This window comes from Monodelphis domestica, chromosome 8, assembly GCF_027887165.1.
Source record: "Monodelphis domestica isolate mMonDom1 chromosome 8, mMonDom1.pri, whole genome shotgun sequence".
Lineage (NCBI taxonomy): Eukaryota > Metazoa > Chordata > Mammalia > Didelphimorphia > Didelphidae > Monodelphis > Monodelphis domestica.
In genome coordinates, this window is record NC_077234.1 from 257,803,801 (window position 1) to 257,816,148 (window position 12,348).

The 12,348-nt window shown below is 34.2% G+C and overlaps 1 pseudogene; it reads left to right on the top strand.

The window, feature by feature from the left end:
• The first annotated feature begins 8,763 nt into the window (after positions 1-8,763).
• Positions 8,764-11,942, top strand: LOC130455919 (protein cornichon homolog 1-like; annotated as a pseudogene).
• Positions 11,943-12,348: the final 406 nt, after the last annotated feature.

Consider the following 12,348-nt stretch of genomic DNA (forward strand, 5'->3'; position numbering starts at 1 on the left):
AGTGGCAGGGCCTTTTATAAGATATATATGTATAAAGTAAGCATTTTAAAAAATACTTGGCAGTTGAGATAATTATTGAAATATTTTTGGAAGGTGATTTTATTTTACCAGTTACATGTAAAAATAATTTTCCACACAAGATTTCTGAAGTTATGTGATACAAATTGCCTTCCTTCCTGCCTTTCCTTCCCCTTCATGGAGATGGTAAGTTAAGCAATTTGATCAGGGTTAAAATCCTATAGAATGCTTGGATCAGTTCACAACTCCACCAACAATGTATTAGTGTCACAATTTTGCCACATTGCCTCCAACATTCATCACTTTCCTTTAATGCCACAACAGGAAATCTGATAGGTGTGGAGTGGTACCTCAGAGGTGTATGAATTTGCATTTCTTTAATCAAGAGTTATTTAGAGATTTTTGCATGGTTATTGATAGCTTTGATTCCTTCATCTAAAAATTGCTTATTGATATCATTTAACCAGTTATCAATAAAGGAAAGATTGTATCTTATAAATTTCATTAAATTCTCTCTATATTTGAGAAATGAGAACTATATCAGAAAAAAAATTCTTATAAAAATATAAAAATAATAAAAATTCATATAAAGCTTTTTCTCAGTTTTTTGCTTCCTTTCTAATCTTGATTACATTGGTTTTGTGTGTACAAGAAGTTTTAAAATTAATTTTAAATTTTAAATTTTAATTTAATAAAGTTTAATAAAGTCAATATATAGTTTGTAAAGTTAATAAAGTCAATATGTAGTTCTCAGTAAACTCCTTTATTTCCAAATTTTCCTATTCTGTTGATCATGTTCCTAGTCACTTAAACTTTTAGCCTAAATAGCTTTTCCTTAATATCTTACCACTGTCACTGCAGAGCCAATCTATTGCCTCATCTTGTTTTTTATACCTTAACACATTCTCTCTTCTGACACACTAGGCTGGTATAGTAAGATGGTATAATCAATATAGAAGTGTCTGTTGTCAGGAAGAGTTGAATTCGAATCCAACCTTAGAGATTTACTAGCTGTGTGACTCTGTGCAAGTCATAACCCTGTTTGCCTAATTTTCCTCAGTTATAAAGCTGAGAAATAATAGCACCTAATTCCCAGGGTTGTTAAAAGGTTAAAATGTGATAATACTTATTATCACAAAGCCTGACATAATAAATACTTGTTTCCTGGCTTTCTTGGGGGGAAAGGGTTTCATCACCTCACATCTGCACTGTTACAACAGTCTGATGAATATTTTCCCTACCTCTAGTCTTTACCCACTCTAGTCCATGCTCCACTCAGTTGCCAATTCAATCTTAAAACTCACAACCAGGATCAAATATAAAATACTCTATTTGGGCTTTCTTAACCTTGTCTCATCCTAGTCTTTCTAATGCTTTAAGTGTCCCCTCTCCACATACTCTGAATGACACTGGACACAACGACTATACCTCAAACAGGAAACTCCATCTATTAATGGAACATTTTTACTGGCTCTTTCACATGCCTGGAATGAACTCTTTTCCTATCTCTGTCTCCTTGATTCTTTGGTCTCCTTTAAGTCTTATTTTTTTTTTCCCTGGAAGGCTATCTTGATCTTAAATATAACTAGTTCCTACATAGCTTCTTGCATATTCTCTCCTTGATTAGATTATGAACTACATTAAAAAGGGACAGTAATTTTCCTCTCAGTGCTTGAAATATGGTAAGTACTTAATAAATGTTTATTAACTTAGTAAATACAGTTCTAAAAATGAATAAAAATTTGGCTGGTTATTGAGGTCAACTGATAATAAATAAAGTAGAAACACACCAGGGAAGGTTCATAAAAAATGCCCTCTGTATGTTTGGTTCTTAGGTAACAGATACAAAAATGATAGAGTCCCTTCCCCAAAAGCTACGTACTAATTGAAGGAGACAATGCATAAACAAGAGTGATATATATCTGGGGAAAGAAGAGTTTATTTTTACTTTATTTTACCTGAGGAATTAAAAATGATGGTGAAAAAAAATACTTCCTTACTTCTAAGTTCTCATTGAGCACTGTAGGGAGTAGTTAACTATCTTTTAGGGGCCTTATTTTATTATACAAGCCCCACAAGGGATGACTGAATCCTCAACTAATTCCAACATACTATAAAAAGGAATTCTTTATTCCTTTTTTAATTTAATGGGAGACCTGAGGTCCTCTTATCATAGAGATGTGTAGGGATTAACCAGCCCACAGTGACAAGAAGTAGGAACCAGGGATCCCCTTGCTACACTAGCATCAGTTGCAGGCCATCAGTTACTGACAGTTAGGAGAGTCAGGTGCTGTCAGTTGGTGAGTCAGTTGTGGACAGTTAGGGATGGTATTTGCAGGAAAGTTGGCTACTGGGTGTGAGTTGGTCATTGGGGGTTGGTTGCTAGTATTGTGGGTTGGTGTTTATGAATATAAAGACTGGCCTGAGCTTACTGAGAGGGCTTTTGGTCTTAGCCTTTAAAGGGCTTTTTGCCTCTGGAATTTGTGAGAATTAAAACCAATATACAATAACTCAAGTATCATAAGATTCATTAAAATAAAACCTAGAGTAAAACCTGCCTAACTTGACCACAATCTCAATAAAGAACAGGAAGAGGCAGGAGCCACAGAAAGTTATAAATGATCATGTAACAACACAAATATGAGAAAGTAGGGAAAGGGATGCTGAGAGATACAAAAGGAATTCTTGGGAACATAGTCCAAAGGTAGAAAATTTCCACTTATACAATTCGCCCTGTGATCCTCTTGGGAGACCAGTCTCTCCAAAAGGATCATGGAAACGTAACTAACTTATAAATTGCAATAATTTGTGGATAAAAGGAAAAAAAGAACAAAACCAATGATTGCATCCTTGACAAAAAGCCAATCAGGGGGCCCTCTCCTTTGACATAAGAGTGTACATTCAAAACAATTGCATTAAATCCCCCAAAGTTCAAATTCCCCATATCTCAAAGTTCACTCTGGATCTGCTGGTGCAGCATGTGGTCTCTACAGGCATCTTCATGGTACCTTCTCCAAGAGGTTGACCTTCTGGATCCAGAGAAGTAGCAAGTTTCTTATCCTAAAATTACTCTCAAAAGAATTTAAACTTTGCATTATGGGATAATAATACAGTCCTCCCTCCCCCCCCCCCCAGGAGGATGGTGACAAACACAGGGATTACTCGGGGATGCATGACTGAGTTATAAGGTATATGAATCAATCAACTGACAAAAGAAAATCAAAAACATTTTAAAAATCCAAAGAATAAATAATAATTTGTGGATGAAATATAAAATATCAAAGTCTTATGTCTAACAAATATAAGTAAAGGAAAAACAAACCTATAACAGGTCCTTGAATCAGCGCCCAAATAAAATGATTTAAACAATTATGCAATTACGCAATCAGTAGCTAGGACCATAGAAAGTTTGCCACATTATGAAAGACTGAAAAGGGATTAGATTTCAGTAGCAAATTGGGAAACAGCATTATTTGGTCTGATTTTACCTTTTCTCTCAGGGATAATGGAGCCAGAACAATCGATGTTTTATATTCAATTTAGAATGTGTGGTACAAGGAAATCTTGAATTTAACTCATATTAAACACTTGAAACCTTGATCAAGTCCTTGTGCTCTTGGCTCAAAATTTCATCAATCCCATTGGGATTGGTTGGTCTCTTTGACCTTGTGCTCGATTGGCACTATGCAGGTAGATTTGTGCTTCTTTAGTACTGTAGAGTAGCTCTTGTTGTATTTCCTTCTCTTGGAATCAGACAGAATAATTAATGAAGTCCTATAATTTTTAAACAATCAATGGCATAATTTTTATACTATAAAGCTTTTTGGGTATGCATTGACATTAGATCAAATGTATTTTAAACTTATATTACTGCAAAATCAAAAAAAGTTAAAGAAAAATCTCAATACTCTTGACAGGTGCTTCAAATACAAAAAGGAGAGAAAAAATAAAACTCAGATACTATATTGCATATGCAAGGAAAAACAGTAACAAAAAAGTTTTAAAAATCAAAAATATATAGCTTACAATCAGCAACTCATTGTGTCAGCCAAGGTGAGGTAGAACACAAAGGTTTCTCAACCCAAAATGAGATCCAGTTCCTTTTCTAATTTGGCTATGAACCACTGTGTGAGTGCAAATGATTTTTACAAAGTAATAGATTTATAAAACAGCAGTACAGTAGATAATGCACATTCAAAGAAAGTACCAAAGTCCCAAAAATTCACAATAGCCCAGTTAATGACAATAGCAAACAAACACAACTATTATATAGGATTCACATGAATTGCTATATAGCCACTTGTTGTATGACATTTTAAAAACTTATGAACTAATTAATACTTGTCACAAGTTTTACAGATGTAGCAAATCTTTCAACCTTGGCAAAGATATTTTTAACAAAGTGTATTACTGCCATTATTCCAAAATTTGGCAGAAAAGCCTAGAAAAAAACACAAACTTCTGTATTGCTAATGGAAACCTTTTGGGGTCTATAACATCACCAAGAAATCTAAATTGTTCTGGTGGAAATAGATTAAAGGGCTTCATTCTTTATATAAAACTTTCATGGCAGGCACTTCCATTTTGTTCTCTATCTTTTAATTCAACATTCCTTTTGATATATGTGTATATATATATATACATATATATATATATCATCCATTCAGAAGCTACTAACTATGTAAAAATCATTTCTGAAGACCCCTTAAAATTAATTTCAATTCTTAGCTCATTAAATTATTTAAAGATTATATGCAAGTTTTAACCAGTTTTTTAATGAAGTCCATCCATCATCACCTATGTGACAAATGAAGCATCCCTATATAGTTTTGCCACTGAAAAAGATATTTCTGTACTTTTGCAATATGCTCTTCAATACAGTCATAGGGGAAAGGTACAAATAAAAAACAATGTAACAGAATATATTGATTAGATTAATATATGAACTTAAAAAAATAAACTATAATGCAATCAGTAAAATACAAGAAGCATTGTCAAGGTACAGGCAGTGAATTCAAAAATCTTTTTTTTTTCCTCTTATTACAATAATCTTCTTCACTATTATGGAGGGGAGCAAACTGATAATAGTTAGCAAGCAATAAATCAATGGAGTCTGAAAAGGTTTAAAATACACCTCCAGATCTCATTAAGTTTTCTTTCCCTCACCAGTATTTATCATCCATTTGCATTTCTTTTGTCATCCCTCTGGAATTCCTCATATACACACTAGGCAGAATACCCCATTCTGCATGTTGAAAGAAAATATTTAAGATTTTCAAAACTTTGTCAAAATATTCCAGTTTGGTCTGGAATTCAAGCAGACTAGTTTGTTGCTGCATATTCTTAAGAAGTAAATAAAGTGGTAAATCTCCAATGAAAATAAAAACTGCCAGTAAAAGAATTAAACAGAGCCAGTATAAGCTCTTCCAGTTCAAATTGTTGTTTCAGAGTTTCAAGTATGCTTCAAAACAGCATCATTCCTCCAAAAACAAAAACAAAATAAAAAATGGAATGTCTTTTATTTACATAGTAAACAAGCTAGAAGGCTTGGAAAAGTAGTGTTTTTTTCACCTCTTCCCTAAGGGCAAAACTTTGAGGGAAAACAATAGCGTATTTGCATATGAAGGCCTGGCCTTTAAAAACCCCAAAACTCTGGCTTCAAATCCACTGATTTTTGCCTATGTGCCCTCCCTGTGAAAAACCTTCAGTTACAGACTTCTAAAACAGGAGCCCAGAGTCAGCTTAAGAAATCTGGTTAGAAATTAGAGGGGGTGGGGCTGAATAGCATGGTTCTTTAAAATTTTTATTCTATGGCAAAAATAACTAGGACAGTTTGGAAACCCATGTGGGGTTAGGGGTAAGGCCAAATGAATTGGGGGTGGGAGTTTTTTTTTTTTTAATATATACTTCACCCTCTGTGGAAAAAAAAAAAAACTTATTGGAATGGCTGACTCTTATGGTGGGACTGGTCAAGCAGCAAGCACAGGCTGCAGACTGTAGGGATTTGCTAACCATCATAGGAGAGCAGGCAAATAGGTGTAAGAAGCAGCTTATCTCTTTTGGCTAAGAGTTCCCAGAAATGCTGCTCAAACAAAAATAGGTGGGCAGGGCACCCAAGAAACTGCAAGAGAGAAAAATGTGGCTTATAAAAATTTATCTAGGCTATCTTAAAAAAAAAAATTTGAGAATTCTGCCCCTTCATGATTGGTCAAATTGTGAGAATTAAAATTAATATGCAATAACTCAAGTATTATATTTATTATAAGATTTATCAAAATAAAATCTAGAGTAAAACTGAAGTAGTCTGAATAAGGGAAGATAATAAAATTGAAGTATATAAAGCAGATCAATCCCTTCCTACATTTTTAGGAAACAGACCCACCCACCCCCAGGAGGTCAAGCAGTTTCTGTAGGTGGCAGACTAGACTAGGGATGAGAATTAGGAAGGTCAAGGAACAAAGGAATTTCAGCAATATCAAACAGGTCAGAATGGAATGCAGGATAACACTTAGCTAACTAGAGATGAGTGAATTAAGAACATGTAAAAATTAACAACCCCTGAAAAATCCAAGTATTGTCACTGACCACATATACCTGTGTTTGTAATAAGGTTTGTTGGCTGTCAAATAAGAACCTATTTGTGAAAGGAAATCACTTTGTATCTTGTAACCTATAAAAGCTATCCTGTAATGTCAGTCTGATGCAGCTTCCACTAGGGAAGGCTGTCCCAGCTGGTAGATTCTTTATTAATCAATAAATAATGGTTTCAATAATTGAATTTTGGGGTGTCCGGACTCACTTTATGAAGTGCCCCACTTCAAAACCTGCCTAGCTCAACCTCGATCTTGATAAAGAAAAGGAAGAGGGAGGAGCCACAGAAAGTTATAAATAGTCATGTAACAATGCAAATGTGAGGACCCAGGGAAAGGGATGCTGGGAGATACGAAAGTAGTTCTTGGGAACATAGTCCAAAGGTAGAAAATTTTCCACTTATACAGATATCTAAGAGCAGGAAGTCTGTCTTATAAACAAGGATCTACAGTCAGTTGGCTACTGACAGTTTGGACTGCTATAGAAAACTGATTGAAGTAGTAAAATAGGGGTCAATTATTTTAGGGAGTTAGTTAGTTAATCATTTATAGGTAGTGTAGTTTAGATATGCTTGGTGTTTGTCAGGCAAAAAGAAGCTGTCCTCAGAAGACATTTAGAGGTAGTTATTAGGAATTTTAGGTAGTGTTAGGAATTTTAAGTATATTTATATGATATAAGATTAGTAATCTATCTTTCCTCTTTTCTATCTTTTCTTCCTTTACTATATTCTTGTACTATTTCTATTTTAATTAAACTAAATTATTAATTGTTAAAATCTGCTAGAACTTTTCTTTTCTCTGGCTCCAAGGGATAATGTTAATTTGCAACTCTACTATATTGTCATTAAAATTAAATTATTAAAAGCTGCTCTCTTATTTTGTAAAAACCCCTGTTTTAATGCTTACAATACTTTCAGTGTAACATCATTTCCTTTCTTCCCATAGTCATTCTTTTTCATTTTGATTAACTTAATTTTTGTATTTAGCTCAGTGATTGATATTTTTTTTTTGCTAGAATTGATTTCACCTGAAAAAGATATAAAGGCTGGGCCATTTTGTGGATTACTTTACTGATATTTTCCTCACCATTTACCATAATGGTCTCCATAAACCAGATGATTCTACCCTACTAGAAGTTAGAAATATAATATTTTTGGGTTACTGAAAACATTTTAATTCATTCTGAGTTAAATATTCCATGGATTGTGGCTTCTGTTATAGTGAGGTATTATTTTTCAACACACTAAATCCCTTCCATGCTGGAGTTTTGAATAACCTACAATGATATGGGTAGTAAGGGAATAGGAGAATCATGTGTGGGAAATTTTTTTCAATAAATGTAGTTGGGAGGGGGAAGATTAATGAGCCTTAATACTACAGGAGTAAGGTAATTATGTCAAAAGTCACTCAAATATTGAAAAGTCACATTTAATTCATTTATCATATTATATGTCTAATATTTATTAAAGTCTGAAGGAAATTTTATATGCTGTTATTTCCAAAAGTAGTTTTCATGCTCACATCTTTATAGAAAAAAAAAACTTAAACCTCTCATGAATTGCATCAGTATATCAGAGAAAGAAAAAGCAGACATTTCTCTTTATATTTTTTCACTTTCATACAATGAGATGATTCCTGTTCACTATGTGTATCCCATCTAATATAAACTTGTCTTTCTTTTCATGGCAATACAAAGATGAATATACATTTCTGCATAACTATGGAGTAAAAGAAAGTGTTTGTCATTTCTGTCACATCTGAATGAAGGAAAATGTGTTTATAGGCACTTCAGTTTCCAGGGCAACATGATGTGCATTCATGTGCCTCTATGGAAGCACAAAAACTTGTAATTGCTGTTCAATCCTTATATTAGCTAGCCAAATTCTGTTGGATTCACAATATAAATGCTAATGGGAGAAAAGTTGGGAGTTTTTTTTTTCCTGTTCATCAGAATTATATCTACTAGTCTATAAGTTGCTTCAAAATCCCTAAATGAAAATTCTACATAGGTATAATGTTGCCATTTTCATTATTAATAATATATATATATATATATAAGTAACTGATTTTTAGAACAACACAAATTTTATTTTTTAATTTTTTCGAAGGTACTGTTTATTTTATTTTTTCAAATTAATTTATTTAGTCAATTTAGAACATTATTCCTTGGTTACAAGAATCACATTATTTTCCTCCCTCCTCTCCCCCAACCTTTCCTGCAGCTGACGTGCAATTTCATTGGGTATTACATGTGTCCTTGATCAGAACCTATTTCCATGTTGTTAGTGTTTGCATTAGGATGTTCATTTAGAGTCTACATCCTGTGAATTTTAAAACTATTCCACCCTAATCAGAACATTTTTTAGAAGATCTGATTTAGCTATTTCCTGATCAATAGCAATGGATATACTTGGAATAACAGAATCAGGTCTTGGAAACTCCACATTCTCCACTCTACTCAGTTTAATAATATTTTGAAAGGTCTGCATCAAAGTCAAGATTTAATTATCTGAGGAGATGGCCTTCAACAGCTATGAGTATTAAAAGGACAGACCTCTGGGCTGTCCTAAGTCAAACTAAGTCTTCATTGGTACAGATGAGATGCAGAAAAGTGATGCAAAAATGTCCATATAAGACACATCATTTTCTGCCTCTCTCTCTTTCCCTGGAGAGATGACTGGCTGGCAGTGTGCTAAGTGTTCCAACATCTTGGAGTGTTGGGTGATGAGTTGTGCCCTGGAGCTGATTTCAGGTTCGGGCCTCTTAGATAAGCCTCTTTGGAGGTCAGATTGATTCATTCCTCCTTCACACTCAAACCCTTACTTTCTAGATCTCCTATCTTCCTGCCCAGTACTAGCCCCTTCCTCCTTCTTTTTAAAATCTTCCCTACTATATCAATTAAATCACCATAAAATTTGGTAGCTGACTTGGGTATTTCATTATTTGGGAGTTCCCTTGGTGACCTCTTAAATTTATATTGTTTTCAGTCTCAACCATAATTTCACCCTTTACAATCCCCAATCATATCCCCTCAACCCACATAATCAAGCAATTGTTTTTCTTCAGTGCTTCTGTTCCCAGCTTTTCCTCTGGATGTGGATAGTGTTCTTTCTCATAGATCCCTCCAAATTGTTCATGATCAATACATTGCCATAATGGAGAAGTCCATTATATTAGATTCTACCACAGTGTATCAGTCACTGTGTACAATGTTCTCTTGGTTCTTCTCCTCTCACTCTGCATTACTTCCTGGACATCGTCCCAGTTCACATGGAATTCCTCCACTTTATTATTCCTTTGAGCACAATAGTATTCCATCACCAGCAGATAACACAGTGTGTTCAGCCGTTCCCCAATTGAAGGGCATCTCCTCATTTTCCAATTTTTTTTGCCACCACAAAGAGCGCAGCTATGAATATTCTTGTACAAGTCTTTTTCCTTATTATCTCTTTGGGGTACAAACCCAGCAGTACTATGGCTGGATCAAAGGGCAGACAGTCTTTAATCGACCTTTGGGCAGAGTTCCAAACTGCCCTCCAGAATGGTTGGATCAATTCACAACTCCACCAGCAATGTATTAATGTCCCTACTTTGCCACATCTCCTCCAGCATTCATTACTTCCTTTTGCTGTCATGTTAGCCAATCTGCTAGGTGTGAGGTGATACCTCAGAGTTGTTTTGATTTGCATCTCTCTTATTATAAGAGATTTAGAACACTTTTTCATGTGCTTATTAATGGTTTTGATTTTTTTGACTGAAAATTGCCTATTCATGTCCCTTGCCCATTTATCAATTGGAGAATGGCTTGAATTTTTGTACAATTGATATCAACACTAATTTTAAAATAAAATTTTAAAGGCTTTAAAAAATCTTTTACAGTTTGTTGCTTTTTTTTTAGTGTGTGTATGTGTGTGTGTTGGTTTTCCTGGATTTCCAAATTTATTCAAATAGTTTACTTACCAAACTTTCATGCAGGCTTGGTTAGACTCTAATATTGGATAACTTCCTGTCCTGTTATTACTATTGTAAGGATAAGGAATAAAGGATAGAGAAAAATGTACAGATTGACTTTAAGAGGAAAGGAGGATAATTTAGACACAAACCCTGGGAAAAGATTCTGGAAGGAGAGGAGGATCTTGGGAGTTTACTGGGTTTAATAGTCTCTCCTGATTTGGCTTTCCTCTGAGCTGGTAAGGAGGATCTTTGCTCTGGCAACCCCTTGGAAAAGACTAATCTTGATCTTTGTGGGGCCATGGCATTAGCGTTCACTGTTTTCTGCTACATGCTGGTGCTGCTGCTAACTGCCATGTTCATCTTCTTCACCATCTGGCACATTATAACATTTGATGAACTGAAGACTGATTACAAGAATCTCATAGACCAATGTAATACATTCAATCCTCTTGCACTTCCAGAATATCTCATCCACACTTTCTTCTGTGTCATGCTTCTCTGTGCAGCAGAATGGCTTACACGGGTCTCAATATGCCACTCTTGGCCTATCATATTTGGAGTTATATGAGTAGACCAGTGATGATCCTACAACCATCATGCATGCAGATATTCTAGCATACTGTCAGAAAGAAAGATGGTGCAAATTAGCTTTTTACTTACTATCATTTTTTTACTATCTATATGGCATGATTTATGTTTTGGTGTGCTCCTAAGATCATGTTCAGCAGACTCAGCCCAGTAAAGTGCATGCAAAAGCCACAAAATTGAAAGGATTCTGTCCAACAAGAACCTGTTTCCAAGATTAGCTTATGGAATATGATCAGTTACTTTAAAAAAAGACTCCTTATTTTTAAAATGTTTCTCCTTTTTTTATTTGTGGAAAGACTTTTCATATGTTATGCTCAGACAACAAAATTAAATGAAGTTACATATAAATTAATATAAAAGGATTACCTCTGGCATTGACAGGTTTGAACTTGTCCTCCCTAGAAACAGCCATAATTCTCTGAATAATTGTATTAATTATTGAATGTCCTTAGCCTATTTGAAGTTTTTGTTTATAGGAGCTTATAGTAGCTTATTTTGGTTCTATTGAAATACTAATTATAAATTAGCTGTAGAGATCAATTGCTTTTGAAGGACTGAAAACTGTATATGTGACCTTGTGGAAAACCTCACAGGTTTCTTCATATATCATGTAGAAGATTACATGGATATATTTGCAAAAATAAGGTTAATTGGATTTTTTTCCTTAACATTTGAATATTAGCCCTATATATTGCATGACCTAGGAATTTCCCATAATAGTTCCATACAATTAATATACTGTAATTCTTAAGCATAAATAAACTTACTAAGAATATATGCTAAATTATCTTGCAATGCATTTAAAGTTATTTTAAATGTTTTCATTTGTAGAAGTCACTTAGTAAGAAATTCAGCATTCTAATTATTGTTACAATCCAGTGATAAGATATTCTTAAGGACTTGCAAGTTATACCTTAGATATTCAGAGCAGAAAATGAGAGAGAATATTGTGTAACTACCCTGCTGTTCCTTGGTGCAATGCAATAAAAGTCTAAAATTAAAAAAAAAAAGGAAAAGACTAATCATGTGGAAAGATTAGGAAATTCCTTGGTTGGAGAATTGCCTTGGAGGAGACCTGGCTTTCCCTAAAGTACAGAGATTAACCTATCAGAAACAACTTGATTAAGGTAAACCAAAGGGTTGTCACTTGGGACATTGGATTTACCTAGGAAGTCAACCCAGGCTTTGGATAAGGACT